The following is a 26,578-nucleotide window of genomic DNA, read 5'->3' on the forward strand; positions in this document are numbered from 1 at the left end:
TGATAAGAAGTGTGGTTGCGCACACATTTTCTTGCAAATACACTACCTTGCCTCTGTTAGTGCTCTGTTGCAGCAAAGAGAGAATTTGCAGGAAGCAGTGGCCGATCGACCACTTAGTCTGCCGATCGGTTATCAAATTTTACCGATGGCCACTCCTCTTGGCCGACCACTTCTCAGCATGTCCATGAGGTGGATCAGAAGTATTTTAGACGTTAGCATAATTTTCAGAAGTCCAAAACAGTGCAAACAGAGGCATCACGAGGCACGACAGTGGATTTCCGGGAGGACGCGACCGAGCATACATCATTCATAATTCCGAGGCAGAGCTGTGGCAGCCTATTTTGGTTTCTTACTTAGTCGGTTTTGTAACTTAATTAATTTGTCTAATTAGTTAAGAGTTTTGTAATAATTAATTAGCTAGGATAGTTAGTTAATTAGTTGGTTTGTATTATTTATTCGGACCCTCCTCCGAGAGGGCGATGTTGTAAATAAGTGTGCGTGTGTGTGATGCATGTCTTCCAACCCCCATTTCTTTCTCCTTTTTACTTATCCACTTTCAGTGGTTAGTTTTAGGGCATATTTCAATTAGCATCCTTATGCTAGCATTTTTGCATTCATTCATTTGTATTGCATGCATCGGGCTCGGCGCATCATACAAACAGCATTGTATTTCAATTCCAATTTAAATACATGTATCAATTGTTGCATTTCACATAACATCTTAGAATAGCCGAGCCTATCTTAGTTACATTTTACATGTGTTGCATTAGGCATTGTTGACATAGCCAGGATCATGCATTGATTACTAACTAGTTTCTTTTTTGGCTCGGAGTACACTGTGAGTGTTTACGCTTTAGCATAAGTGTTGCCATGATTAGCATGCTTGCCATGAGGCTATTTGCTTAACTGATATAACTGTATGAATGCCTGTGAATGAAGGTTGGATTGCTTGAATTGGGACAATTCATCAAAATGCAAGTTTTAAGCCCACTTGAAGTGGTAAATCACCATGTTTTCTAAGCCCACTTGAGAGTGGAAAAATCCGCGTCTTAGCCTACTTGCGAGTAGTAACTTCAAACCATTTTCAAACAAACAAACATGAGATGTTTTGTTCCAAATTGAGCGATCTAGTCTATAGTTATATGCTGTACGCATCACATAGTAAGCTAGCTAATAAACCGGAATAAGAACACATGTGTTTTTAAAAACAACATATCATGTTAGTAGAGGCCGATCTTTGATCGGGCGAGCGGGCGTGCTCATTTCAGGACCTTCCCCTTTCGTACCCAAGTTTTCGAGCCGAGGATACTTTGGTGATGACGGACATATGGCCTTAGGCACGAGTCAGGGTTTCCTAAATTTCCCAAAACAAAATATTTAGGTGGCGACTCCGTAATCTGGCAAAGCAGTCCATGTTTGGCACTTCTTGATTAAAATCGAATTTTCAAAACGATTTGCCGGATTTGGACTCTTTGGTGATTTATCAGTCTTGCATTGCACTTTGTGAGACTAGATTCAGAACCGTGACAGGAGTCCGAACTGTAGTAGCTAAGAACTAATGATTCGCACCCTCGCGTGCGGAGCGGAGTTCCAGGGTGGTCTACCCTTAGCCACCTTTGCATGCTGATTTAGGCTTGGTTGTTAACTATAAAAAGCTCTGATTTTAAGTGTTAAGAAAGGTTGTTTAAGGCCTCTTTGGTGTTGGGGATGTTTCACCCTCTTGTGTGCCTTATTTGCTTAAGGTTGGTACCTTCTTTTAAAGCCTTGGAGGCACCATTTGTTTGGCCTTTCAACCACTGAAACTCAGAGGAATTTCAGTGGTAGAAACCTTGTTTTGAAGTCCCAAATAGGAAGGGGTGGCCTCCCCTCCTTGCTTCTTGGTTCCATTCCTTGTTGGCCTAATTAGTGAGCATGTTTTTCTAGCATGTGTTGGCTTGTTCCCAGCTCATTTTTGGTCTGATTTTAGCATGGCATAACTCTGTTTTGCCCTGGTTGGGTCACCTCATGCATGCTTTTTACACTTGTAGTGTAATCTTGCAATGCTTGCTACTTTGGCTCATCATTCTAGCTTATTTTGGCTATGCTCCTATATGCTTTTACTCTTGATTTAACGTGATATAACTCTATTTTGGGTTGGCTTGGTTGCCTCTTGCATGCTTCTTGCACTTGTAGTGCAATTTTGTTCACTAGCCTAGTGTATTTGGTGTTTTAGCCATTGATCTAGCATGTGTAGGCTCTACTCTAGCACATTTTTGGCTATGTTTTAGCATGCTTTAGGTCTGATTTGAGTGTTTTTTTGGCATGCATGCTTGGCTTTGCATAACTACAGTGTATTTGGCTTTGCTAGTCTTTCTCTAACATGTCATATTTGAGCTTTTTGCATGGCATGGCATCATCTGGCATGTTATTTCAGACCATATACCTCTGCCATATTCTTGCATTTATCACCCTCTTGTTGTATTTGAGGGTTGAGCCTTATGCTTCACTTGTGGGCCAATACGTATGCATGCTTGTGTAGTCTTTTGGACTTCCATTTCAGCATGTTTTGGTCTTTGTTTTGGCCTAATTGAGCTTTGTCCAAAGCTGGTTTAGTCATTTGTACCATGTATTACACGCCTCTTGTGTAGTGCCCCTCACTAGCCTTATGCTTTGGGCCTTCTACCATGCCTTGTATGAGATGTTTGCATGTTTTGGCATCATTTTGTATGTGATTTCAGAGCATATATCATTGCCACACTCTCACATTTTTTACTCCTTAATTGTGTTTAAGAGTTGTGCCCCTATGCCTTGTTGATGAGTCAATGCATGAACATCATTTGCTTGCCTTTCATGCTATCATTTCAGAGCATTTTGGCCACTTCGTGGCATGCATGAGGCCTGTTTAGGGTTGGTTTAGTCCATTGAGCATTGTATTGTATAGCCCTAGTGTTGTGTACTTCGCTAGCTTTAATGCTTAAGGACTCTAGCGTGCCATACTTGTGTTGTTTGTATGATTTGCTATCATTTGGCATATGATTTTAGTATTTGTACATTTGTCATGCTCTCATATATGTCGTTCTTTCAATGTGTTTGAAAATTAAGCTTTGTGCCTTGCTTGCGAGCACACAAACGAGCATGCGTTCCTTGCTTTTTGTGCCTAAGTTTTGGTGTGTGTTGGCCACTGTTTTGGAGCATCTTAGGTCTGCCCGTATGTGGTTTGACCATTTGAGCATTGTAGTGCATGCCTCATGTGTAATACACTTCACTGGCTTTGATGCCTTAGCTTCTAAACGTGCCATACATGCATTGTTTACATGATAGAATCTTGCGCATGCCGCTTTAGCATTGAAAGATAAGCATCTTGTTTGCATTACATTGTATTTGGATCGGACGTTAATCCAAACACAAGGAATGCGGCACGTTTCATACCCAAAGTGATGAAACGTGTTATGTTTTGTGGTCGCCAACCCTCTTGATCATGCATGATAGAAGTGGAGGCTCTTATGTGTTGTTTGTGCATTCACTAATATTGTGCGAGCTTGGCTCTTTGGCCATCATGCATTGAGATGCGTGATTGGTGGCTTGAAAGTCGAGTACTACGCTCCTTTGAGCTTAAGAAATGATAAGGAGAGTAGTTGCACACACATTTCCTTGTAAATGCATTGTTGTGCCTTTGTTGATCTCTGTTGCAGCAAAAAGGAGGTTCTTGAAAGGGAAATGGCCGGCCGGCCACTTGTACTAGCTTGTCGACCACTTGTAGTGGCCGGCCGGCCACTTGAAGCAAATTTGTCCAGAATGCTCCTGTTTTGAGGCAGATGCAACCTGAAAGTGCGTTCGGTGTTTTGAGGTCACCGTGAGTGCAAACGGAGACAACTTATGGCAAGGCAAGGCATTTCCCAGGCGAAGCGAACCAAGCATGCATCTCTCCCTCGCTCTCGAGGCCATTTTACTGCTTTACTTAGCTAGTTAATTTGCCAGTTTTGTAATTAATTAGCTTAGCATAGTTAGTTAATTGATTTGTAATAAGTAGCTTAGCTTAGCTCTCATTTATTCAAACCCTCCGTCGATAGGGCAAATGCTGTAATAAGTGTGCGTGTGTGTCTTCCAATCTCACGTCTTTCTCCCTTTTATTTACCAACTTTTGATGGTTAGTTTAGGGCATGTTACAATTAGCATACTTATGTTTGCATGAGTGCATCATTCAATCGCATTGCATGCACCGGGTTCGGCGCATCATCCAAACCGCATTGTATTTCAATACATTTACCTGAATACGTGTTTCAAAGCATGTTATAAAGTGTTGCATTCATCGGCCATCTTAGATAGCCAAGCCTATTAGTTACATTATTTCATGTGTTGCATGAGGCATTGTTAACATAGTTAGGATCATGCATATTTCTAACTAGTTTTTTGTTTTAGCTCGGAGTACACTGTGAGAGTTTATGCTTTAGCATCCTTGCGTGTGTGTAAGTGACTGTCATGATAACATGCTTGCCATGAGGCTATGTGCTTAAATGATTAACTGCATGAATGCCTGTGGGTGAAGGCTTTATTGCTTGAATTGGAACAATTCATCAAATGTGAGTTTGAAGCCCACTTGAGAGTGGCAAAATCATGTTTTTCTAAGCCCACTTGAGGGTAGCAAATCCGCGTTTTAGCCTACTTGCGAGTAGCACTTCCAAACCATTTTTCGAAAAACGAACGTGAGATGTTTTGTTCCAAATTGAGTGATTTAGTCTATACTTGTGTGATGTGCTCATCACATAGTAAGTTAGATTAATAACCGAAATAAGAGCACATGTGTTTTCAAAAACAACATATCATGTTTAGTAGAGGCCAATCTTTGATCAGGCGAGCGGGGGTGCTCATTTCAAGACCTTCCCCTCTCGTACCCAAGTTCCCGAGCCGAGGCAACTTTGGTGATGACGGACATGTGGCCTTTGGCACAAGTCAGAGTTTCCTAAATTTTCCAAAACAAAATATTTAGGTGGCGACTCTGAAATCTGGCAAAGCAGTCCATGTTTGGCACTTCTTGATTAAAATCGATTTTCCAAAACGATTTGCCAGATTTGAACTATTTGGTGATTTATCAGTCTTACATTGCACTTTGTGAGATTAGATTCAGAACAGTGACTGGAGTCCGAACTGTAGTAGCTAGAATCCAATTCGCGCCCTCTCTGAAAAGGGGGGCGTGTGGAGAGAGTTCGGGGCGGTCTACAGTAGGCAGCTTTCAGGTTCAACCAAATTGCAATTACATTTTGATTGCTTACTCAAGTCTTACGGTCTTGTCAAATGGGTCGTCTTCGGACTTTGACATTCACTCATGTTATTTCATGACTTTGAACTCTGTCAAAGAGGGGCAACTGTAGACACCCCACTTTTAACCGCCCTTAAGACTTGGACGTCTCATGGTGAACACTCAATGATGAATTGTTACGCTATCCAAATCGCTCAATTTCTTCAGCAAAAAACTTCGCTTTTTAAGCTTCAGAGCCCAAACCTTGCACCTCCTTCGGACCAAAACCTAATTTTTTCTAGCCTGACCACTCTGAGGCCTACTAGCCAAAAGGAGGTTGATAGGCCAATTTTTATTGGCCAGCAGTCCCTCTTCATGGCTGGCTAGCCATGTCTAGTGGCCAGCAGATATTTTGTTGCTAGCTATCCCTCCATGTGCATGCCTTGCACCAGCTGGCTCAATACAGATATTTTCGACAGAGGAACCTATTTTTCTATAAATAGGTGACCACCCCTCATGGTTTTAGGTTAGAAAAATTTGCCAAGAGATAAAAACTTGTCAAACACTCTCCCTCTCTATCGTGCAATATACATACACTATACATACACTTTCTAAACCAAAATTTTAAGGTTTTTTGCTGAGATTATTAAGTCAAAATTTCAGCTCTTGAGGGCGATCACTTTGTGGTTTGTGAACCAAAGAACATCCTTTCTTCAAGAGGTATAGCTTTTGCCATCTTTTCTCTTGTTTACACTACTCTTTTCTTCTCTTTTATACACTGTTTTGGACTATTTTCAAGTGTTGAAACTTGTGATTTAAAAGCTACCAAAGGTGGAGGGGTTAACCACCCTTTCTTAAACCTTATCGCATAGCTTATATCATTGTTTTTTCACTTGTTTCTTTACTTCTAGCTTCTAATTTTCAGAGTTTTTAGAGGCTAAAATATATGATTTTAAGGTCCAAAAAGTGGAGGGGTTAGCCACCCTTCCTTAGGCTTGTTTATTAGCTTTATTCTCTTCCATTTTTGCTTCTTTTTCTAGCTGTCCAAACTGATTTCAACATTGTTTTTCTTAGTTTAGGGACTGTTTAGTATGTTTATTTAGTATATGCTTTGAATACCATGCTTGTATTATTGTAAGTCCTCATAGATTTGGTGGTTTAGGCCATAGACACCAATCTATTTGAGTTGATAACTTTCTGTACATAATTTCCATGTAAATATTCATAGTTGTCATGATCACCTTTGCATAATCATCTTTGCAATCTACCTCATTTCTTTGCTTTCTTTGATTAAGAGTTGTTTCAAACACTAGGTTGTTGCTTAAGGCATGAGAAAGAGACTTTCCATACTTAATGGTTTAATCTCTTCGGAAGTTCATTACCAAGGCATTACATCTCTCTCATGTTAAGCACAATTTTTTGTTTGACACGTCTTTTTCTTTTTTTCTTTTTCTTTTTTTTTTTTTTTTTTTGTATTTAGTGGACGTAGTTATCATTTTTGGACAAAATAAAGAAAAGATAAGAAAATGGCATGGTAATGTAAAAAAGGGTAATCAAATTGACTTGGGTTTAATCGGATGTTATATTGAACCTATTGTGTCTCGAATCATTACATACTCTTAGTGATGTTCAATGATTCAAGAAGCAATGTCCACCCCTTTTCTTGAGGTAACTCCATGATAGGAGGAGGCCTTGTTGGTCTTTCATTTCCTTTTATTGAGCTTTTGTCTTATCGGTTCATAAATCATCATGCAACAAACTTGCGACGATTGATGAGTTGTGAATTGAATCTACTCGTTCCTTGATCATATTCATGATAGGAAAAGGAAAAAAGGATACACATCTCTTGGAAACACTCTGTTGTTGCTCTGTTTCAATTCTGTGGTAGTAGGGCAAAACACAAAAACAGTGGCCGGCCGGCCGGCCACCTTTCTGTTTGGCCAATCACTTTCCAAGGCCACCAGGCCACATTGTTGTATAGGCAGTGGTATTTTTCTTGCAAAACAGAGCAGAAGTTAAGGCAAAAATAGAATAATTTTTTGACTGCAAAACAGAACAGAATCTAGCAGCAAACAGAGAGGTTTTCGGGAGAATGTTCTCATTTGTGTATGCGCAACTCCTCGCCTCCCGTCCTCGCCTCCCGTCCCATTAATTTAGTGCTTTAAAATTAATATGTTGTAATTAAGTAGTTAGCTTAATTCGGATTTGTAATAATTAGTTAATTTAGCTTTTTCATTTATTTGGTGTTGTAATATTTAGCAAAGTAGGACATTCATTCGGAACCTCTTGTATGAGGGCACACTTGTAATATTGTGTATGTCTTCCAATCCACATTCTTTCTCCCTTTTATTTACTTGGTTATGATGGTTGTATGTAGTATCATATTTTGGTTTCATATCATTACCATGTGTAAATATCCACTTTTGCATACATCGGGTTCGGTTCATCATTCTAATATTGTTGTCACTTCTTACTTACTTGAATATATGCGTTGTCGCATGCTTTGAGTTGAGCCACATGTCATGTGAAGAAGCCGAATCTGATAGTTGCATTTTGTATGTGTTGCATTATTCACTTGCATAGTAGAGCATGCATTGTTCTAATTATTTTATTTCCTTTGGCTTGCCTCTGAGAACTAGGTGAGCATTTCTCGCTTTAACATATTGCATGTATGTTAGTATTGCCATATCAAGCATATTACCATGAGGCTAAGTACTTATTTGATATACCACTTGAATGCTTGTGGATGAATGCTAGTTCGCTTGAATTAGGATGATTTGATTAGTGCATATATGAGCTGACTTTTTCAAGTAGCACATATTCAATACTCTTTTCAAACAAACATAACATCAAAACATTCCAAAGTGGGCGAAGTAGTCTATACGTGTGTGCCTCACATAGTAAGTTAGCATTAATAATCAGAACAAGAGCATATAATGTATATAAAAATCACATCATGATTAGTAGAGGCCGATCTTTGATCGGGTGAGTGGGGTGCTCAATTCTTGAGCTTTCCTTTTCAAACTTAAGTTCCCGAGCTGAGACACTTTGGTTATGATAGACAAGTAGCCTTTGGCACGAGTCACAGGTTACCTAAATTTTCTAAAAATAATTAGGTGGCGACTTTGAAATCTGGCAATGTAGTCCATTTTTGGCATTTCTGATTATAAATCGTTTTCCAATGATTTGTCATATTTGGACTCTCATTTGTGTTTTTTTTTTTGTTTCACATTACACTTGTGAAACCAGATTCTGAACCACGGGAGTCTAAATTGTAGGGCTATCTTATCCAAGGAGACTAACCCCTCCAAGGAGCACGAAAAAGCCAGCTACAGCTCAGCACCTATCCGCGCGGATTTTTGGACTTTCACCAAGGACACATAGGTCAACATAATACCATAAGCACACCCCCTACCCAAATTCACCAAGGTATTCATCCATTTTTTCTCAAAACAATATACATTTTGAATGTGTTAAGTATGCACAATACGCAATGCAAATAGATGAGAAATTAGTTTCAATTTTCCTAATTCTCATATAACTTCTACGACAATCATAGTTATCCTCCACTGATAGCCCAAAATAGATATCTCTAAACAGATAAATAATTTCCAATTAAAGACAAACTTTTCAAAATTCCAAGATAAGAGCAATAATGCATATTCAACTCCACCACCATTATCATCATCATTCTAATTCATAAATTCCAACATCATTTCCATTTCCTCTTTTACAAAATTAAATATTCACATTTTAGGGCAAAATCCCATTTCTTTAAAAATCAATACTACGGATAAAATCCACTATTTTATCACAACTCAACCATAAATACATTCTCAAAATCATTTCCAATAAACTATTTTGAAAACCCCTTTTTTATTTCAAAATCAAAACCCTAAGTTTTATCCAAAAATCCCCAAATCACAATCTTGTTTACAAAAGCAAATAACTGAGTTAAAAATCATACTAAAGTGTAGAGAATCCCTACCTTGAAGCTAGAAGGCAAGAGAGAGAGTGAAGGAACCTCGACGAAGCCGAAAACCAACTTTGTTCCGATCAAAACAAAGCTCTAGGTGAGCTCTACCTTTTATCAAAGGGACTAGGGTGTAGAAATCAACAGAACAAGGTGTATTTGAGGTTTAAAGATGGTTTCTAGAGAGAGAGGAAGAAAATCTGAGAGTTTAGAATGTTTAGAGAGAGAGAGAGATATGAAAAAGTGACTCAAAAAATGAGTTTTACAAACTGATAAACGCGTAGATCGCTCGAGCGCATGAATGGTCGTTCGAGCAACCTGACACAATAAGTGAGACCACTCGAGCGAACAAAGTGACTGCTCGAGCGAAGACTACCACCTTCCACTACTTTTGCAAGCCTACAAAAGTACTAAGAGTTTCAAAACACCGCTCGATCGCAAAAAGGACCGCTTGAGCCAAGATCATTCGAGTTGAAGAAAGATCACTCGAGCTAAAAACACCACCCTCTTAGTAGTTTTGCAGATTTGCAAAAATACTGAGAGTTTTCAAAGACCACTCGAACGCAAGAAACACTCTCCCAGTATTTTTGCAGACCTGCATATATATTGGAAGTTCTTAAAAACCGTTCGAACGCAAGAATGACTACTCGAGTGAACTGACCAAAATCTAGCAAAGACTTCTTTGAACAACGAACTCCCAACCTATTTCAAACGCAACCACAATACTCAAACAACTCAATTGAACGAGGAATAAGATGGACAAGGATATGAACAACCAAATATGACAAGGAATCCCAGATCCAAAACAATAAACGGGTCGGTTCTAAACCAGAATCGTTATAGTCACCCTAGACACAACAAGTCACACATCATAGTTCTTAAGGCACTCCCAACACAGCAACCTTATTTCCATATGTAACCATTTAAGTAAATACTTTTATTTAGTCTCGTATATTTATATTTCATTTACTTAACTTTACAATGTAAATAAAGAAATATCCCCCATTTGGATTCAAAGAAAAAAACAAAAACAAAAACAAAAACAAAAACAAAAACAAAAAAAAACCCCAAAAAAAAATTCCAATTAAATCAAAAAGTGGCTCCCCTAGTTTTAGTACAAAAATAATTTTCCAACTAAAATTTCTAAGTTTGACGTTGAAGTAAAGTGATTAATACATTGTAGAAAAATTTCATAAAATAATTAGACTATTTGATGTATAAGGAACAATTACCGCCAAATATTATTTTCAAAATCATAAGTTTTGAAAATTTCAATTTTTACACTTAGAAAATTTTCAGACTAGGCCTAGTTTGGGAAGACTAAATAAGTGCACTTTTTGACTTTTTATGAAATATGGGTTGGGTTTGAGTTGGATTTGAAGTGATGTGTTAGAGAGGTGATGTGACTTAAATAAGATGATGTGACTTAAATAAGATAGTGACTTTTTGACTTTTTATCTTTTTTCAAGCATGCCAAACTTGGCCTAAGTCAAATTGTTGACAAAAAACTTGATCTCGATCCAAACCGTTACAGTTTCTGAAACATGGACTGTAAGTGTGAAGGTTTGAAGGAATACATGTGATTGTGGGATTGTTAAGGAAAGTGAGTGTGAAGCTTTGATTGGGAGGAGTTGGCTAAGAAAGATGTATCGGCTTGTGGCTGCCACCACTACACGGGGTGGATTATCAACCAATAATGGGGATTCTTTGGTAACACTCGACCAAGTTCCACGTTGGAGTGATGGTGAATAAAAGTTACAAATAGAAACTTGTTTTATATGTTGTTTTTGTTTTCAAAAAAGTAAAATTGATTTCAAAATTTCAAAATTTTTTGAAAAATGATATTTTCATATATTTTCAAAATACAACAATGATTCATCCCACTAAAAATATCACCATTAATAGTACTAATGCATTAAAAAGTTTAAAAAAAAAAATACAACTCTAAGACCAAAACATCACATTATTAATGACGGGACCCACTACCACCTAATTAGTGGGAGCACTAATTACTGCTCCCAAACATTTTTCTTTCAAAATAAGTTTTCCCTATCTCCTCTCTTCCTCACCATCACTAACGACCTCGGGCACTGCCAGTGAAAATAGGTATTTCAAAATGGGCTTATAAAATTACTAAATTAAAGTGTTATAAAAAAATAAAAAAATAAAAAAAAAATTTAGAGGCCCAAGACCGTAAACTTTGTTTTGGAACTTAAAAGCCTTAAAAATAGAGAAGAAAATACACAATGATGCATACCCAGGCACCAGCAGCTGGACCGATTGTTGGACTGATAAAAAATTTGGATAAATAAAAAATTTGTGCAAATAAAATTTGGATAGATAAAAAATTTACACATAAAAAAATTAAACAGATAGAAAATAATTTAAACAGATAGTCAAAAAAGTCAACAGATAAAAAAGTCAATAGATAAATTAAGGGGTAAAATTAAAAATAAATTGTCTTTCAAAACAAGTAAAAAGATCTTTCACCAAACTATTTCACAAATGGTGAACCTCTCACCAATAAAAAAAATACACTAGACCTAATGCCTTAGACACCCTCTAAATTAGATTTATCACTAATTTTTTCATTTAATTTTAAGATAAATTACACTTATCTTACCTTGAAATTATGATAAAAATAACTACATTTTTAACATTTTTTTTATTTTAAAAACGGTCAAAACAGATTATATTACTAAAGGAAAGAGTACATAAGTTCCGATAAAAAACAACCGTAAACAAAAGATCAAGAAAACACCAAATGTGGGTATTAAACTGACCAAAACTAACCAAATACCAAGTGTGGGTTGATATTAAAATAAATAAAGATGAATATACATTTTAATAAGAAAGAGATAATAATATTATTTTTTTATTTATATGATTAACAAATTATTAATAAAAAAGTAAGGTAAATTATACTCATCTCTTGAAGTTTACAGAAAATATAATTAGGTCCACATATTTGACATAATTATATTGATCTCTCTTAAAGTTTTAATTCACGTGACACTTACTTTTTTCATTAACAATTTGCTAGTCATATAAATGAAAAAATAATGTCATTATCTCTTTCTTATTATAATATATATTTATCTTTAAGATAATGTTAGGGATTTCAAATTTTCTACTAAAAAAATGATCAAATGTCTCACATGGGTGTGAGGTCCAGACATTTTATCATTTATTTGGTAAAACATTTAGGACCTGTAGCATTTTCCTTGATTTTATTACTTCTTTCATAATTATCACAATAAATGAAACCATAAGTACATCCAAGGAAGACGTGATATAAAATAATGATACAAAATTGATAATATGTAACATTTCCCAATTTTTTCTTCACTTGATCGATAAAGTTTGGAAAAATGAAAAGATTAACAAAAATTGAAAAAAATTTTAAGTAAAAGTATCACAAAGAAGTGGGAGAATCAATATTAAATTAAAGAGTTAATTACTTAAAAATCTTATTTACAAATGTTATGATAGCTTAAATCATATTTAAAAAAAATTGGACCAACAAGTCTTTTTTAGTAAAATTAATAATATTATCAATTTTTTTTTAATTTTTAAAATTAAGAACATTATCCAGTTTATATAATAATGTTTCAGATAATTGTTTCACCAACTAATGAAACAAAAAAAACAGAGCATAAGATTAAACGTTTTTATCCTTTTACTTATTGGTTTGATTCAACTCTCCAACAAAATCAAGAATATATTAACAGTTTTTTCTAGTTTTAAAACTGAGAACATTATCAGTTTTTTTCATTTTTAAAGTTTTTTTTTTATTTTTAATTTTACACATCAATGTTTTATCATCATACTCTTTTATAGATACAAAATTTTTAGTTTTGTACAAAAAAATAATTCAATTTTTTCAAAAAATATGAGGTTTTTTTTTATTTATTTTGCACATAATTTTTTTTTAGTTTTTTCAATTTGAAAGTTGATATTTTAAAATTTTAAAAATCAAAATAAATGTCAAATCATCATATTCCTTTATAGATAATCATAAATGATGAACAATCATTATTTGAAGTGCAATCCTGATTATTAAAAATTTTAATGGGATTTGAAGGTTCAAAAATCTTAGTTAGAACTTAATAGAATATAAATTCATAAATTAGGACTTGTGTGTAAATGTTCCTAAATTAAATTCAATAAAGTGAAAAAGAAAAAAAAAGGAAAGAAAAACGGGTGAAATTCACAATTTAATTAACTAAAATATCACTTTTTATTTTATTTTATTTTTAGACTATGTTTAGAAATGTACTAATTTTTTTTAGAAGATTGAGAGAAATGTACTAAATTAACAATCAATATAAAAAATCAATTCATTCTTCACTTTTTTTTTTATTTTATATTATCGTAAAGAATTGTTAAAAAAATTAATTCTCAAACGAATCATTAGTTTTCCACATCTACCACCCTTTTATAGATAATTCTATTTCCAAGCATTAATTGCTTCCAGTTCACACACTTAATATAATTTTTCTTTAATACAATTTTGTCATAAAATAAAAATAACATGACAACCTTATCTTCCGTCACTCAAACCCTAATTCTAAAACATCACAATCATCCCTCATCACCCTAATTCTAAAATATCACAATCATCCCTCATTATAGTGCCACCTCTCTCCTCCACCATTTCTCTCATCGCTTCTTTTCTCTTCCATTTGCGACCACCTCGCGCCATGAACTATACACTCCTACAAACTTCCAATTGTGAATCATTCACTTTCAATGTTGAATATAAAAGTGTTTGATGGATGAAAATAAACTGGGAGTAGCGGTGGTGATGGCAATTGAGGGTTTTGAGAGTGGCAGCAATGGTGATAAAAGATAGGGTCGGTGGATGAAAGAAAAATTAGAATTTTAAAATTTATAAATAAATATATTATTGAAATAAAGAGATATATACTGATTTTTTTAAAAAAAATTTAATATGCATATTAAGAAGTTGTTCATTAAATATATATATATATTCAAGAGAATTGATGTGTAAAAATAAAATTAGCCTCTTCTCTTACCTTCCGTTCCCACTCTTCTCTTTTCTTGCTTTGTTTTCTCTATGTTGAAAGGGAATATGTAGAGAGTGTGAGAGCAGATTGAAGTAAGGACAAATAACATGACAGTGAAGTAAAGAAAAAATAATTACAAAAAATAGTAAATATTATAAATATTAATAATTATAATTATAATTTTTTTTTTTTGATGAATTCATAATAATTTTTAAAAGTTATCTCCGAATTGTAATTCTCCCTAAAATAAAGTGATCCATGGTACAAAATTAAATTAGTGAATCCCATAAGATTAAAAATAATAATAATTTCATAATTTTGTTAACTATGTTACACTTTTTTTTTTCCAACGTTTTATATTATTTAATTCAAGTATTTGACAATATATTATTAATTGTAATTAATTTCATAATAATAATTCAAGTTTTTGACAACATACCATTTTTATATGGGGAATTTATTAACAAATCTTTTTTCAAGTGTTTGTATCCCAATTAATTCATAAGATATTCTTGTATTACAATAAGTCTTATTATTTGAACATTTGATTTACCAAATCATAATTTTCATATTTAAGGTATTTTATGGACATTTTTGCCCTTACAATATTTTTTAAACGGTTAGCAATTTGATAATGTGAACATTCATATTTTACGGTATAAATATTCCCATTGACATGTGAATGTTCACATTGATAGTATAAACATTCACAGTGACAATATGGATGTTAACTTGAATATTCACATTGACATGTTAACATTCATATTGATGGTGTGAACATTCACATTGACGGTGTGAATATTCATATTACGGAACATTCACACTGTAAAGTGAATATTACTAGAGGTATTTTGGTAATTATGTCACTCATAGAACTTATTAGAATATAAGAAAATAATGTGGGCTAAATGGTACATAAGTAGGTGAAAAGGAATTTATGAAAAAGTGTTCTTTTTTGTATTTTAGCTAGTGAAGAATGAAGAGTGTGGTTAGAGATATTCTAGTAAGCTAAGCAAAAGTTGCAACAAACATCACACATACCCACAAATTAAAATAAATTATAATCACATCTTTTAAATTGTAACAAACATCCCGCTATAAGGTTAATAAAAAGGAATTTGGTCAAAATCCCATCATAATAAATCTTTCATGCATTAAGAACACACACACACACACACAAAAATATCTTGAAAAGTCCAGCACGCATCACTATTACTATAATAGTCCTGTTTGGTAGAGCTGTGGGAAAGTACTTATAGCTTATGCCTAAACAGCTTATAGCTTATAACTTTCAGCTTAAGCTGATTTCCAGCTTATTCTTAAAGCATCTCCTGCCCCACTCAAAGAATAAGCTGATTTCTGACTTCCACAAAGCTATAAGCTATAAGCTATAAGCTAAACCAAACACATCAAAATAGCTTAAATTAAGCTGAAAGCTGAAATAAGCTGTAAATAATTTCTGCCAAACAGGCACAATATCTTTAATGAATAATTTAATATTTTAAACTTTAAAATAACATATTTCATTTTACTCCTTTATAGTCTGGGCCCAAAGCAGTTTGCCACCCATGTGGTTCAAATATAGTCAGAAAGGCCCTCAAATGCACTTTGCCACCCATGCGGTTCAAATATAGTCAGAAAGGCCCTCAAATCATTAACACCATTAACCATAAATATAAAATGGCTGTAATACCCTCAAATCATATTTTTTTTTTTTTCTTATTTTCTTTATTTCTCCTCACACACACATAATTTACAATTTTTAACATTAATTCAATTAAATCACAATTAATTATAAAATTTTAATTATTTATCGTAATTTTTATCTTTTTATTCTAATTCTAATTTAATTATATTTTAGATTACAACTAATCCTAAATATTTAATTATTGATTGTAATTCATAACTTTTTAATCTAATTTTAATTTAATTATTTTTAGATCACAATTAATCCTAAATTCTTAATTCTTTATTGTAATTCTTAACATATTAATCTAATTTTAATTTAACTATATTTTAAATCAATTCTTAATTCTTAAGTATTTTATATTTTTATTTAATTATATGTTAGGTCAGGGTCATACAATAAATTTGGAAGACGAGAATGACGTCCATGCATATAACACACTCACTCTTTTTCTTTTTTCCTTTTTTAACAACACCAAAAAAAAAAAAAAAAACAAACAAAACAAAAAACTTGCAAATTAGTACCAAAAAAATAGAACAACACTTTACAAAATAAAGTAAATGTACAACATGTAGGGAGTCATAGAGTACCTTTGAAGTAAAATTAAATTGAGACAAGTAAATTGCGATAAAGAAAATACGATATAGTAAATTGTAATAAAATAAATGTTAATAGTCAGAAATTAGTAGTCAGAATTTTTTTTTTAATACCCTCAAAGATATATGTCTAGCAAAGGTCATCCACCAGTGTCCAGCACGGGTGTTTCTTTTATGTCACAGTATGAATTTTTTTTGGTTATATTTTATGTTTTTTTAGTAGTTCACCTACACAAGACAATTTGCACCCAAAAATAAATAAATAAATAAATAATACTAATTGAAGTTTTTGAATAAAAAAAAAAAAAAAAACTTACCAAAACCCTAACAACAATGCCAAAATTAATAGGTCATTTGCACACAAAAATAAAATGAATAAAACCGATAGCAACTACTACTAAATAGAATAGCAGTTGAAAACGAGTGTTGAACCACAAAGACTAGGCCAAGTTGGCTTTAATTTTAAAAATTTTGGTTTTGAAAATGGAAGGAGAGAAAAAGGAATCCTTAGGGTTTACAATTCACTACTAATCATGTAATTGGGAGTTATTGTATTTAGAACGTAGAAAATTATAGTGATGGATACTACGATGTAACTTGGTCAGGACACATCACTTAAAAATATTTGTGTTTTAAAATCAAAAAGTCCTTAATCATGTTTATTTAGCATGGACTATCACCACTAAACTAAGGTTGATATGCGACCTGTCTTACTAGATATGACTCGTATAACAATTTTATTACACAAGTATGAAAATCATTTGTATAACATGTATTCACGACTAAATGAACACATAATTTGATAAAACAATATTTGCATTAAAATATGGGTTATACAACAGTACCCTAATCAATTAATAATTTACAAAACTAAATACACACTACCTCAATTACATGATCAGAATTTCATCTTAACCCTTAGATATAAAAATTAACTACTCATACTACTATAATAACCACTATAAAATAAATACCCTCTAAAATTTCTTCTCTCTCTCTTCTTGGCCCTCTCAGCTCGCCTCCCTTCTGCTCTCGCCCAGCTGCCCTTTTTATAGGCAAAACCTACAAAAACAAACAAAAATTATAGTCGTCATTCATATATATGTTAATGGAGGGGTAGAGGGGATGAAGGCTCTACCGACTTCAATTTGTTTTCCTTTTTTTTTTTGTTTTTAATTTGTAAATATAATATAATATCTAAAATGTATTATTTACACTAATATTTGTACAAACATTCAAAATATATAAAAACACACAAAAATATGTAAAAATATAAAATAGTAAAAATAAATAGACTAATAAAATATATTTTTGCGGGCCAAATATGTAACATTTAGGCTCTAATCAATATTATAAGTAGTTTTTATAGTTGTGAGAACATATGCTTTTTTGTAGAAGTTGTGACCATGTTGCTATCAAGTTCATTCCGCTGACAGTTTGGTAAATCCCTCAAATGGTCTGCAAATGAAGGAAGCATTCCTAAAATTACGAAGGTAAATTAGTCTAAGTGAAATGTATAAGTGAGGTGTATTTTGTCAAATGGTAATAGCCTCTAGACATTATATGAAAATATGAAGTTATAGATTCATACGCATTGAAAAATGGTGTGGTTCTGGACAAGCTACAGTGTCATTAGTTAAGCAACTTCCATAGTAGAAGGTTTCATTGGAGCGACAAGAGTTAAGGACACATCTATATAACGTTTGAATTAGATGTTATACATGAAAAGGAACATATGGAGTGGAACTACAAATATGTCTAGCTCTTCCTTGGAAAAACATGCCCAGACAATAGGTGTGTAGGTTTGTCTATCCTATTGCGTCTGACAACATATTCTATACCTTTATCATTGTTTGAGATTGTATTACATAACTGTTGTTCTTTTTCTCTTTGACAATTTTCCCTTTAATTATTGCTTCGTTCACTTGTTAGTCTTGAATAGTACGCACGCTATTGGTGATTTTGTTCACACTTACGAGCTGGGAAATATTGACAGATTATTTGTGTAGGCATTGGTAACGAAAAGTGATTCGCTCTATTTATGTAGCATACCTTGTTCTTCAGATAGGCATTGTCGAGTTTTGATTGAACAATGATTCATATGTTTGAGCTAAATTCTAGAGTATGCCTACATTTAATAATAAATTTTGCAAGTTACATCTAGAATAAATCAATAATAAATTAAACAATGACGTCGTGGAAGCTAAAGTTTTCAACATTAATTGTAAAGAAAAGAAACCAGCATATTGAGTTATGGAATAGAACAAGGAAGGTTTTAAGAATCTTCATAAAGTTCAATAAATCTGAATGGTTAGATATTTTTCGCAGTTATGGAATAGAACAAACAAGGTTTTAAGAATTTTCATAAAGTTCAATAAATCTAAATGGTTAGATTTTTTTCACATAATAAATTTGTGGCTATGTTTCTTTTTATACGCAAGACATGATCTCTATATTAGTAGATTGAATTAAGCTAGTAAACAATCGGAAAGTAAACCAGAAACTACAGTTTCAATTGAAGAAATATACACATGTTTAACAAGAGCAAACCAAGAGACAATAAAAGGAAAACAATGAACTGTTGAAGGAAATGTTGAAGTATTTTTATTTGCTTAGAAAAGGTGGAACCAAATGATTTGGTAATCCAAAACTTAAGGCACATCAGTATTCATCAATCCACAATCCCTCGAAATCAACATTTCTTACATTAAAAGAGAAGCTCACAGATTTTGTTCTCAGAGCAAGTGAAGATGAGACCAGCAGTGTAAGGGAAAGAGTAGGCAGCAAATTCAGTTCAGGAAGATCGCACATCATCTATGAGAATTCTTGATTAACCTTGAAAAATGAAACCTTTTTTGCAATCTTTGTGTGCCTGCCATCTTAAATTTTAGATTATAGGTAGGGCTGTAGAACTTGTTTAAATTTGGTTTATTGATTTCTTTGTAGTGTAGTGTACAAGTTTATTAAACACATTTTAAGATAATAGCCAACAGATTTTAGTTGAGTATTTTTTATTTTTAATAATGCTTACGTTGAGTAATGGATTGAATTTAACTTGTTACCAATTGATATTGAAAGTATTTTTGATGAACACTAATCGAGCTGGAGTAACTTATATTGTACTGTGTTAATTATACCATGTGAGTTTATTAGATATTTAACTAAAAGGTCTTTTTCGGATTACTCAATTTGTAATATTGGATCTATTAATCCTCGTATTTGGTTTATTTGGACATTCATGTAGTTGTTTCAAATCTGTCAATGTGATGATGCATTATATTGAGGATTTTACTTTGACAAAGACTATCACTTTTAAACTATCACTCTACATTCAATATCTAGTATTATTATAATTAAACAACATTTCTCTTCAAATCCTTTAATTTCAAGTCCTTGTGTTTCCTTGTGTGTGTGTGTGTGTGAGAGAGAGAGAGAGAGGGAGAGAGAGAGAATGAGAAAACCAGTTGTACTCAAATGGGCTAAGATTTGATGAAACGAAAATTGAGGGTTAAGGTTTTTATCAATTGGGTTGCTCTGGAAACTTCTCAGAATTATAGTTTGTGTGTGTAATATGTGCCTTTCTTGTGTTTCTGTATATATGTTTAGAGTGTTGGAGATAGTGAGAGGTGAGGCAAATAAAAGTTGGTGAGATTTATGAAAATGCTCTAAAAGCAACAACATAAAAGTGTTTGTGGACAAAAGTTGGTGATATTTATTAAAGAAATTGATTGGTATGACTAAAGGCAAGGTTATAGAGAAGCATTTTCATTGAGAAAGGCTGAGAGAATATATTTAACAAGCAATCCCAAAGTGGGTAATAAAAGGGAATTTGAGGGTTAACATTTTCAACAATTGTAGTTTATGTGAAGACTTGATAGTAAATGAGGTAAAATAGTTACAACTAAACAATGTCTAATAACTGTGAGGAAAAAGTTTAGATTAAGAAAGGTCTTTCAAAACCAACAGTGACCAAATAAAAAGCATTTTTTTAAACCAGAAAATTGTGAAACCGAACAGGTTTGGAAAAGAAATAAGGAGAAAGGCAAAAAAAAATAAAAAATAAATAAAAAGATTTACTCAAAACTTTAGGAAGCCATGGATGATTACTCTTCCTCTTGTACTTTCATTAAGTTTTCTGTTCATAATTTTAGTATGTTGTTTTTTTTGCAATTTCACTTGAGTTGCATGTTCTCTGATTCTTTTTCATGTGAACTCCGAAATTAACCATATAATTTTATAGTTGTTTTGCATAGTCTATAGCTCTTATTATGTGGTCACCCTTTTGGGTGTCTTTGGATGTCTATTATGAATTCATGATGATATTTCAGTGCTATTGGTTTTGATAAACTTCTTCTAGAATTGGTGGTTTGTAAGCTCTTTTTTCATTTTGTGCTTTGTTAAATTTGATCTTTATATTCATGGCATGATGGGTTTTTAGTTTGCTTTTGATGAGTTATGTATATGCACACATGTTGGTTTGCTATAAAATCACAACGTTCTATTTGGATTGTTGTTTTTGAAATTGGTTTGTGATTAAACCTGGTAAACTTAACAAAGACTATCACTTTAAAACTATTACTCTAAATTCAATATCTAGTATTGATATAATTTAACAAAGTTTCTCTTCAAATCTTTCAATTTCAAATTAGCAGATCCAATTACCCAAATCAGGTTGTTTCATTGAGACATATTGACAAACACTTGGTGGGCATCTACTAAACATATATGCAGGAATGAAAACATTGTAGGTGAATGTTGTGCAACAGACATATAAACATCAAAATAGGGATATAATTACCAGGATTTGCAATGGTGGAACCAGAACTTTGGATTAACAATTTGAACAGCGTTACGACAGCAACTATGCCAACAGTGATGTAAAGAACAGTGTAATACCAATTCCATCAAGAAGATATATATATATATATATATTGTGAGAAATTCAATGTTTGTTGCAGAAGCACATGACATAAAAGACAAAATCCAGCCATCATCATGAAAATTGCAGTGTTTGAATCTTGCAGCACGTGAAATTGGCTTTGAAAAACAGAACCGATATGAAGCACCGATGTTGGAAATTTCTATGAGGATGCAAAGCTTCTTAGGTAAGGAAGGAGTGGAATTCTTCTGGTATACAACCAAGCAGTTCCATTTGTCTCTTGTAGAACGTTAGAAAGCAAGCAAGAAAAACGTTAGGAAAGCAAGCAGGCAAGAGCGTTGTACCAGGGTTATACACTTTTATATAGGCTATAGATATGTCTATTTGATCTGTAGTTTTTGTTCTTTTAGGTATGTGTATGTATGTAAAGTGAAGTGATAGAGAGCGAGAAAGGCTTTTTATATATATATATATATTTGTTTTGATCTTATTTTGTTTTGTGCTTTTTTTTTTCGTATTGTTTTTATGTTCAAAGTGCAATATGGTAGGCATCTATCTCTGTGTATATGTGCGAAAATGTGTGTTTGGTTTATGTTTGTAGAGTAGTTTTTGAGATAAAAAGTACAAAAACTTGTTTGGTTTGTCTTTTTTTAGAAATGATTTTGGAAAATTGTTTTGAGGAGAGAGTTTTAAAAAAAGTCATTGATTTGATGTGTATGAGAGAGAGAGTGATTTTGGAAAGTAAGTAACCAAATAAAATTTTGAGATTTTTTTTTGAAAAATTTGTTTGGTTTGATTACTCTGGAAAATTTGTTCGTAGAAAATTTTTTCCAAAATTTTTTCTGAAAAACAAACCAAACAAGCCCTTAGAGTTCATTCTCTGATCATATCTGATCTGATTTAAAAATAAATAAATAAAATTAACTAGATAGGGACAAAAAAGATTGTTAAAAAAAAAAGATTCCAACAGATTAGACCTGATAAACTCTAGTGTTCTAGTATTTTGGTAGATCTGTGGTAGATCTAGATACGTAGAGAAGGCTTTTTTTCTTTTTTCTTTTTTTTAACAGATCTGTGAGCAAGTATCTATTTTTTTTTTTTTTTTAAGTTGTTGATGATGATGATGATGATGATGAAATAGATTGCAATAGATAAAGATAAGAGATAGTAAAATTTGGACAAATCTGTTCAAAATTTGAATAGATAATAAAATTTAGATAGATCTGTTGAATAGAGAGTGGCTTGTTGTTGAAAGAATTCTTGTCGAACAGATAATAAAATTCTCGGCTCAGATTCTTTTTTTTCTTGGCTCAAATATGTTGTTGTTGTTGTTGTTCATGTTGTTGATGTTGAAGCACATTGCTATAGATAGGATAGGGTTTGGTTGGATTTGGTATTGCAACAGATAGGGGTTTGTTTAGCTCAACAGATAGGATTTTGTTTAGCTTCACATTTCAACAAATAGGAAAAAAAATTGAATGGATAGAATTTAGATAGATTGAATTTAAAAGAAAAAATTAAACAGATAATATAACAACCTGCAAGTTTTTCTTCTTCATCACTCGAGCAATGAAATGTTCGCTTTAGCGATCTTGTGGGTCATCCAATATTTTCGCAAGTCTAAACGTTCTGCGCTCAAGCGAAAGTTTCATCGCTCGAGCAATCTTATGCCTCTGACGCTCAAGCGTAAGTTTCATCACTCGAACGGTCTGTTCAGGATCAGCACTTTAAAAAGGTTATTTTTGGGTCAATCTAAGATCATTTTCTCTCCTCTTCTTCCTCTTATCTACCATTTTTTAGGGTTTCAAGCTTTCTAGCTTCGTTTTCATCTATTTCCACTCACTTTTTACTCTTAGTTCCTTATACCAAAACGTAGAGCACAAAAAGAACTTTCTAGCAATCTGAGCGGATCGTGTTTTCATCGAAGTTGGATTTTTGGACTTTCTCCTCTTTTTGTTAGAGGTATGGATTTCTTTACTCCTTCCCAATACTTCCTTATAGATAGACATGCGGTATATTTTTATTGCATAAAAAGTACGATTTGGTTATGTGATTTCAAATTCATGTAAAGGGATTTTGGGTTTGAGTTATAAAAAGTGAAATTATATCTTGTTTATGTTATAATTAAAGGGAAAACCCTAATTTTTATTATTAAAGGTTTGATGAATGAAAAGGAGAAAAGTTGAGTAATAGTTATGTTATGCATTATGTGGATTGTATTAATGTAGTAATTGCTAAAAAGGGAGTTAACTGAGATATTAAGATTGTTTTGAGAAATATGCATTGAGTTGGGTTGTGATTTCGGTTATCTATGGGTTTGGGATTATCAAAGAAAGAAAATGAATTTTTGGAACATGGTTCGAATATTATGAATTGGAAAAATAAGGAATTTGGTTTTTGAAAAGAAGATGAAATTATAACTCTTTTACTAATTGAGAAACGAGGAGTTGGTCATTTGAATATTTGATATATGTTATTGTTGTTGTTAGGCTTATATCCCATGAGTTTTGGACGGTTGTAGTTGTGTGTATCAAATACATGTGCTTAGAGATTTTCTTCTTGACATTGGTGGAGGATGACATTGATGTGTTGAATGGATTATGTGTATGTATTACATTTGTATTATTATGTTTTTAACATGTAGTGATGGTTGGTAACGTATACTCTGCTGAGAATGAGAGATACTATTACCTTTCAACTAGTGCTTGGAGAATTGGCTGCACTTAGAATGATGAGTACCACTACCTTTCAGTTAGCGCTTGGAGAACTTGGCAGAGGTACCATTCCCTTCCAGCTTGTTTATGGTAAATTGGTAGAGGTACTATTCCCTTCCAGCTTGTATCTAGTAAATTGGCATTTCGTTGTGGAAAAAGGCATATCCTTGGCTTACTGTGCTTAAGACATGTAGAGCATAGGTTAGGGTTTCAGTGTTGAACCACTTTTTTGTGTATACTATATGTGGTAACAATTTGTTTGATAAGGTTGGGTTGTCTCATATGATTGTATAGTAGTCTTGGCATATATGTTATTTTTCTTTTCGTGTTCAAGGTATTGTACATACATTTGTGTGTCGAACAGGTTGTAGAAATGTTTCATTACCCTTGGCTTAAGGCTTGGCAATGTCATTTATGTATTAGAAATGGGTGTATGTGATGGGTTGAGAGTGTAAGCAATGAAAGGTGATTTAGTTTTGTGAATACATTATCAAAAATGCGTTGTTAATATATGTTCTTTATGAAATGGATAATATAAGAAGGAAGAGAGAACGTTATGTATTGTTGAGCAAATTGGACGAATTTTTGGAAAAAAGTTTATATATATAAGTATATTTTTTTATTATAAACCGTCACATAATTTATATTGTATGATAGAAAGCATTCATGATCATAACTATATGTATTTTGTTGTTGTTTAGGATCATATTGGGATCCCTATTGGGCTTTATGCTCATCTCATATTGTTAATCCTTTTTGAGATACAAGTTGATAAGTGATACAAGATCGGTAATCTTCTTTACGTGTTGGCCACAGCGCCTTTATTTGTTGGCGAAACACCGTTGTTGTAAAGAGGGTTGAACCTTTTCTCTATTATGTAACAATGTAGGCCTACGAGTAATTTATTTAATTGTAATTCATGTTGCATCTCAATTTGTTTATGCGATTGAGGGAATTTTTATGTATTTATGGATGTTAGTGGATTTCATTTACGTATTATATTAATGAAAATGGACTTTAATGGTGGATATAGTAATGTTAACCTAGTAAAGAAAGTGGAGCGTGACAAATAATAAAATTTGAACAAATAAGGGAAAAAATTTGAACAGATAGTTAAAAATTTTGAACAAGTAGATTAAAATTTGAACATATAGTTAAAAAATTTGACTAGATAGACAAAAAAATTTGAACAGATAAAAAATAATTTGAGCAGATAGATATAAATTTGAACAGATAGCCAATAAAAAGTCAATATATAAATTAAGTGGTAAAATTTGAAACACAATGTTCTTTAAAACAAACAAAATGACTTATTACTAGACTATTTCGCAAACCGTGAACCTCTTACCAATAAAAAAATCCACTGGACCTAATGTCTTGTTCCCTCCTTAGATTGGATTTTTCAACAATTTTCTCTATTTTATTCTATTTTCATTTGTAGCAAAGTGTTATTATTTAAATAATCTAATTCTACTTTTTTAGTATATCTAATACTTTGGGAATAAACTATTTTAATAAGTTTTTGACTTTTTACAAAAAGATGTACAAAAAAATAAAAAAGTGATGTGAACAAAAAAAAAAGATAAAAAAAAATTAAATAAAATAAGTATGTACCCAAACAACCCCTTATTAGCAAGATTGAGAAAACAAACTTTAATACTATTTTAAACACAATAAAATAAAATACTTTTTAAAGACAAATTAAAATTTTAAAATTTTTTTGTTAAAAAATTCTTAATTAAGCGTGGTCTTTCACTAATTTGTAAATACTTATGAGCTTATATTTATTTGGATAAATTACACTTTGTTTCCTTAAAATTTCACTCATTTTTCATTTTGGTCCTTTAACTTTGATATTTTCCACTTTGACTCTTCATGTTTGCAATTCTTCCCACTTTACTCCCAGACCAACGTCCATCCAAAAGACAAATGGAATTTCCCATCTCACCAACATGTCGTAAGCTTAGAGAATCTCCTATTGTTTGTCATTGGAACTGCCAAAGCTATAATATAGCAACTTTGGATAAAAAAAGGATTCTCTAATAATTCCATATAGTAGCTGCCAAATTTGGCAAGTGTCAAATCTGCCAGCTCACCCAAAACTAAATGTTTTCCTTCATTCCCTCTCTCTAGGGGTGTACACGATCCGGATTGGATTGGTTCGGTTCTAAGAAAATTCAAGAACCGAACCGATCTTGAGAACCAGATCAGACCGTTACACTTGTAAAACCAGACCAGAACCAAACTGTAGACACCCCATTTTTGACCGACCTTAAGACTCAGACGTCACCGATTGAGCGCTTGGTGATGTTGCATATCGTGCTTGTTCAGAAGTCTCAGAGTCGCGGCCGTGAGCCCTGCCTCCAGACTTCCGAACCCTCTTCTGTGCCTTGTCTCGATTTGCGAACCAGACTCGGTTTTCTCTGTTTCTTTTCCTGAGGGGAGGGAGAGGTCCCATAGACCATCTCTCAATGTCCGTAGGCT

General features: G+C 32.9%; 1 protein-coding gene and 1 long non-coding RNA gene across 2 annotated transcripts in view; one reads left to right on the forward strand and one right to left on the reverse strand.

Annotated features, from left to right (window-relative positions):
- The window catches only part of LOC114281079 (cyclin-A1-4), a 155,039-nt gene that overhangs the window by 78,578 nt on the left and 49,883 nt on the right, over positions 1–26,578 (forward strand). The window lies entirely within an intron of this gene.
- Positions 17,300–24,065, reverse strand: LOC114265669 (uncharacterized). Its single transcript, XR_003630422.2, has 2 exons — positions 21,300–24,065; positions 17,300–17,563 (listed from the first exon to the last, which is right to left on the reverse strand). It is a non-coding gene; the product is annotated as an uncharacterized LOC114265669 (long non-coding RNA).

This window comes from Camellia sinensis, chromosome 3 (genome assembly GCF_055761805.1).
Source record: "Camellia sinensis isolate YWXY chromosome 3, ASM5576180v1, whole genome shotgun sequence".
NCBI classification, from domain to species: domain Eukaryota; kingdom Viridiplantae; phylum Streptophyta; class Magnoliopsida; order Ericales; family Theaceae; genus Camellia; species Camellia sinensis.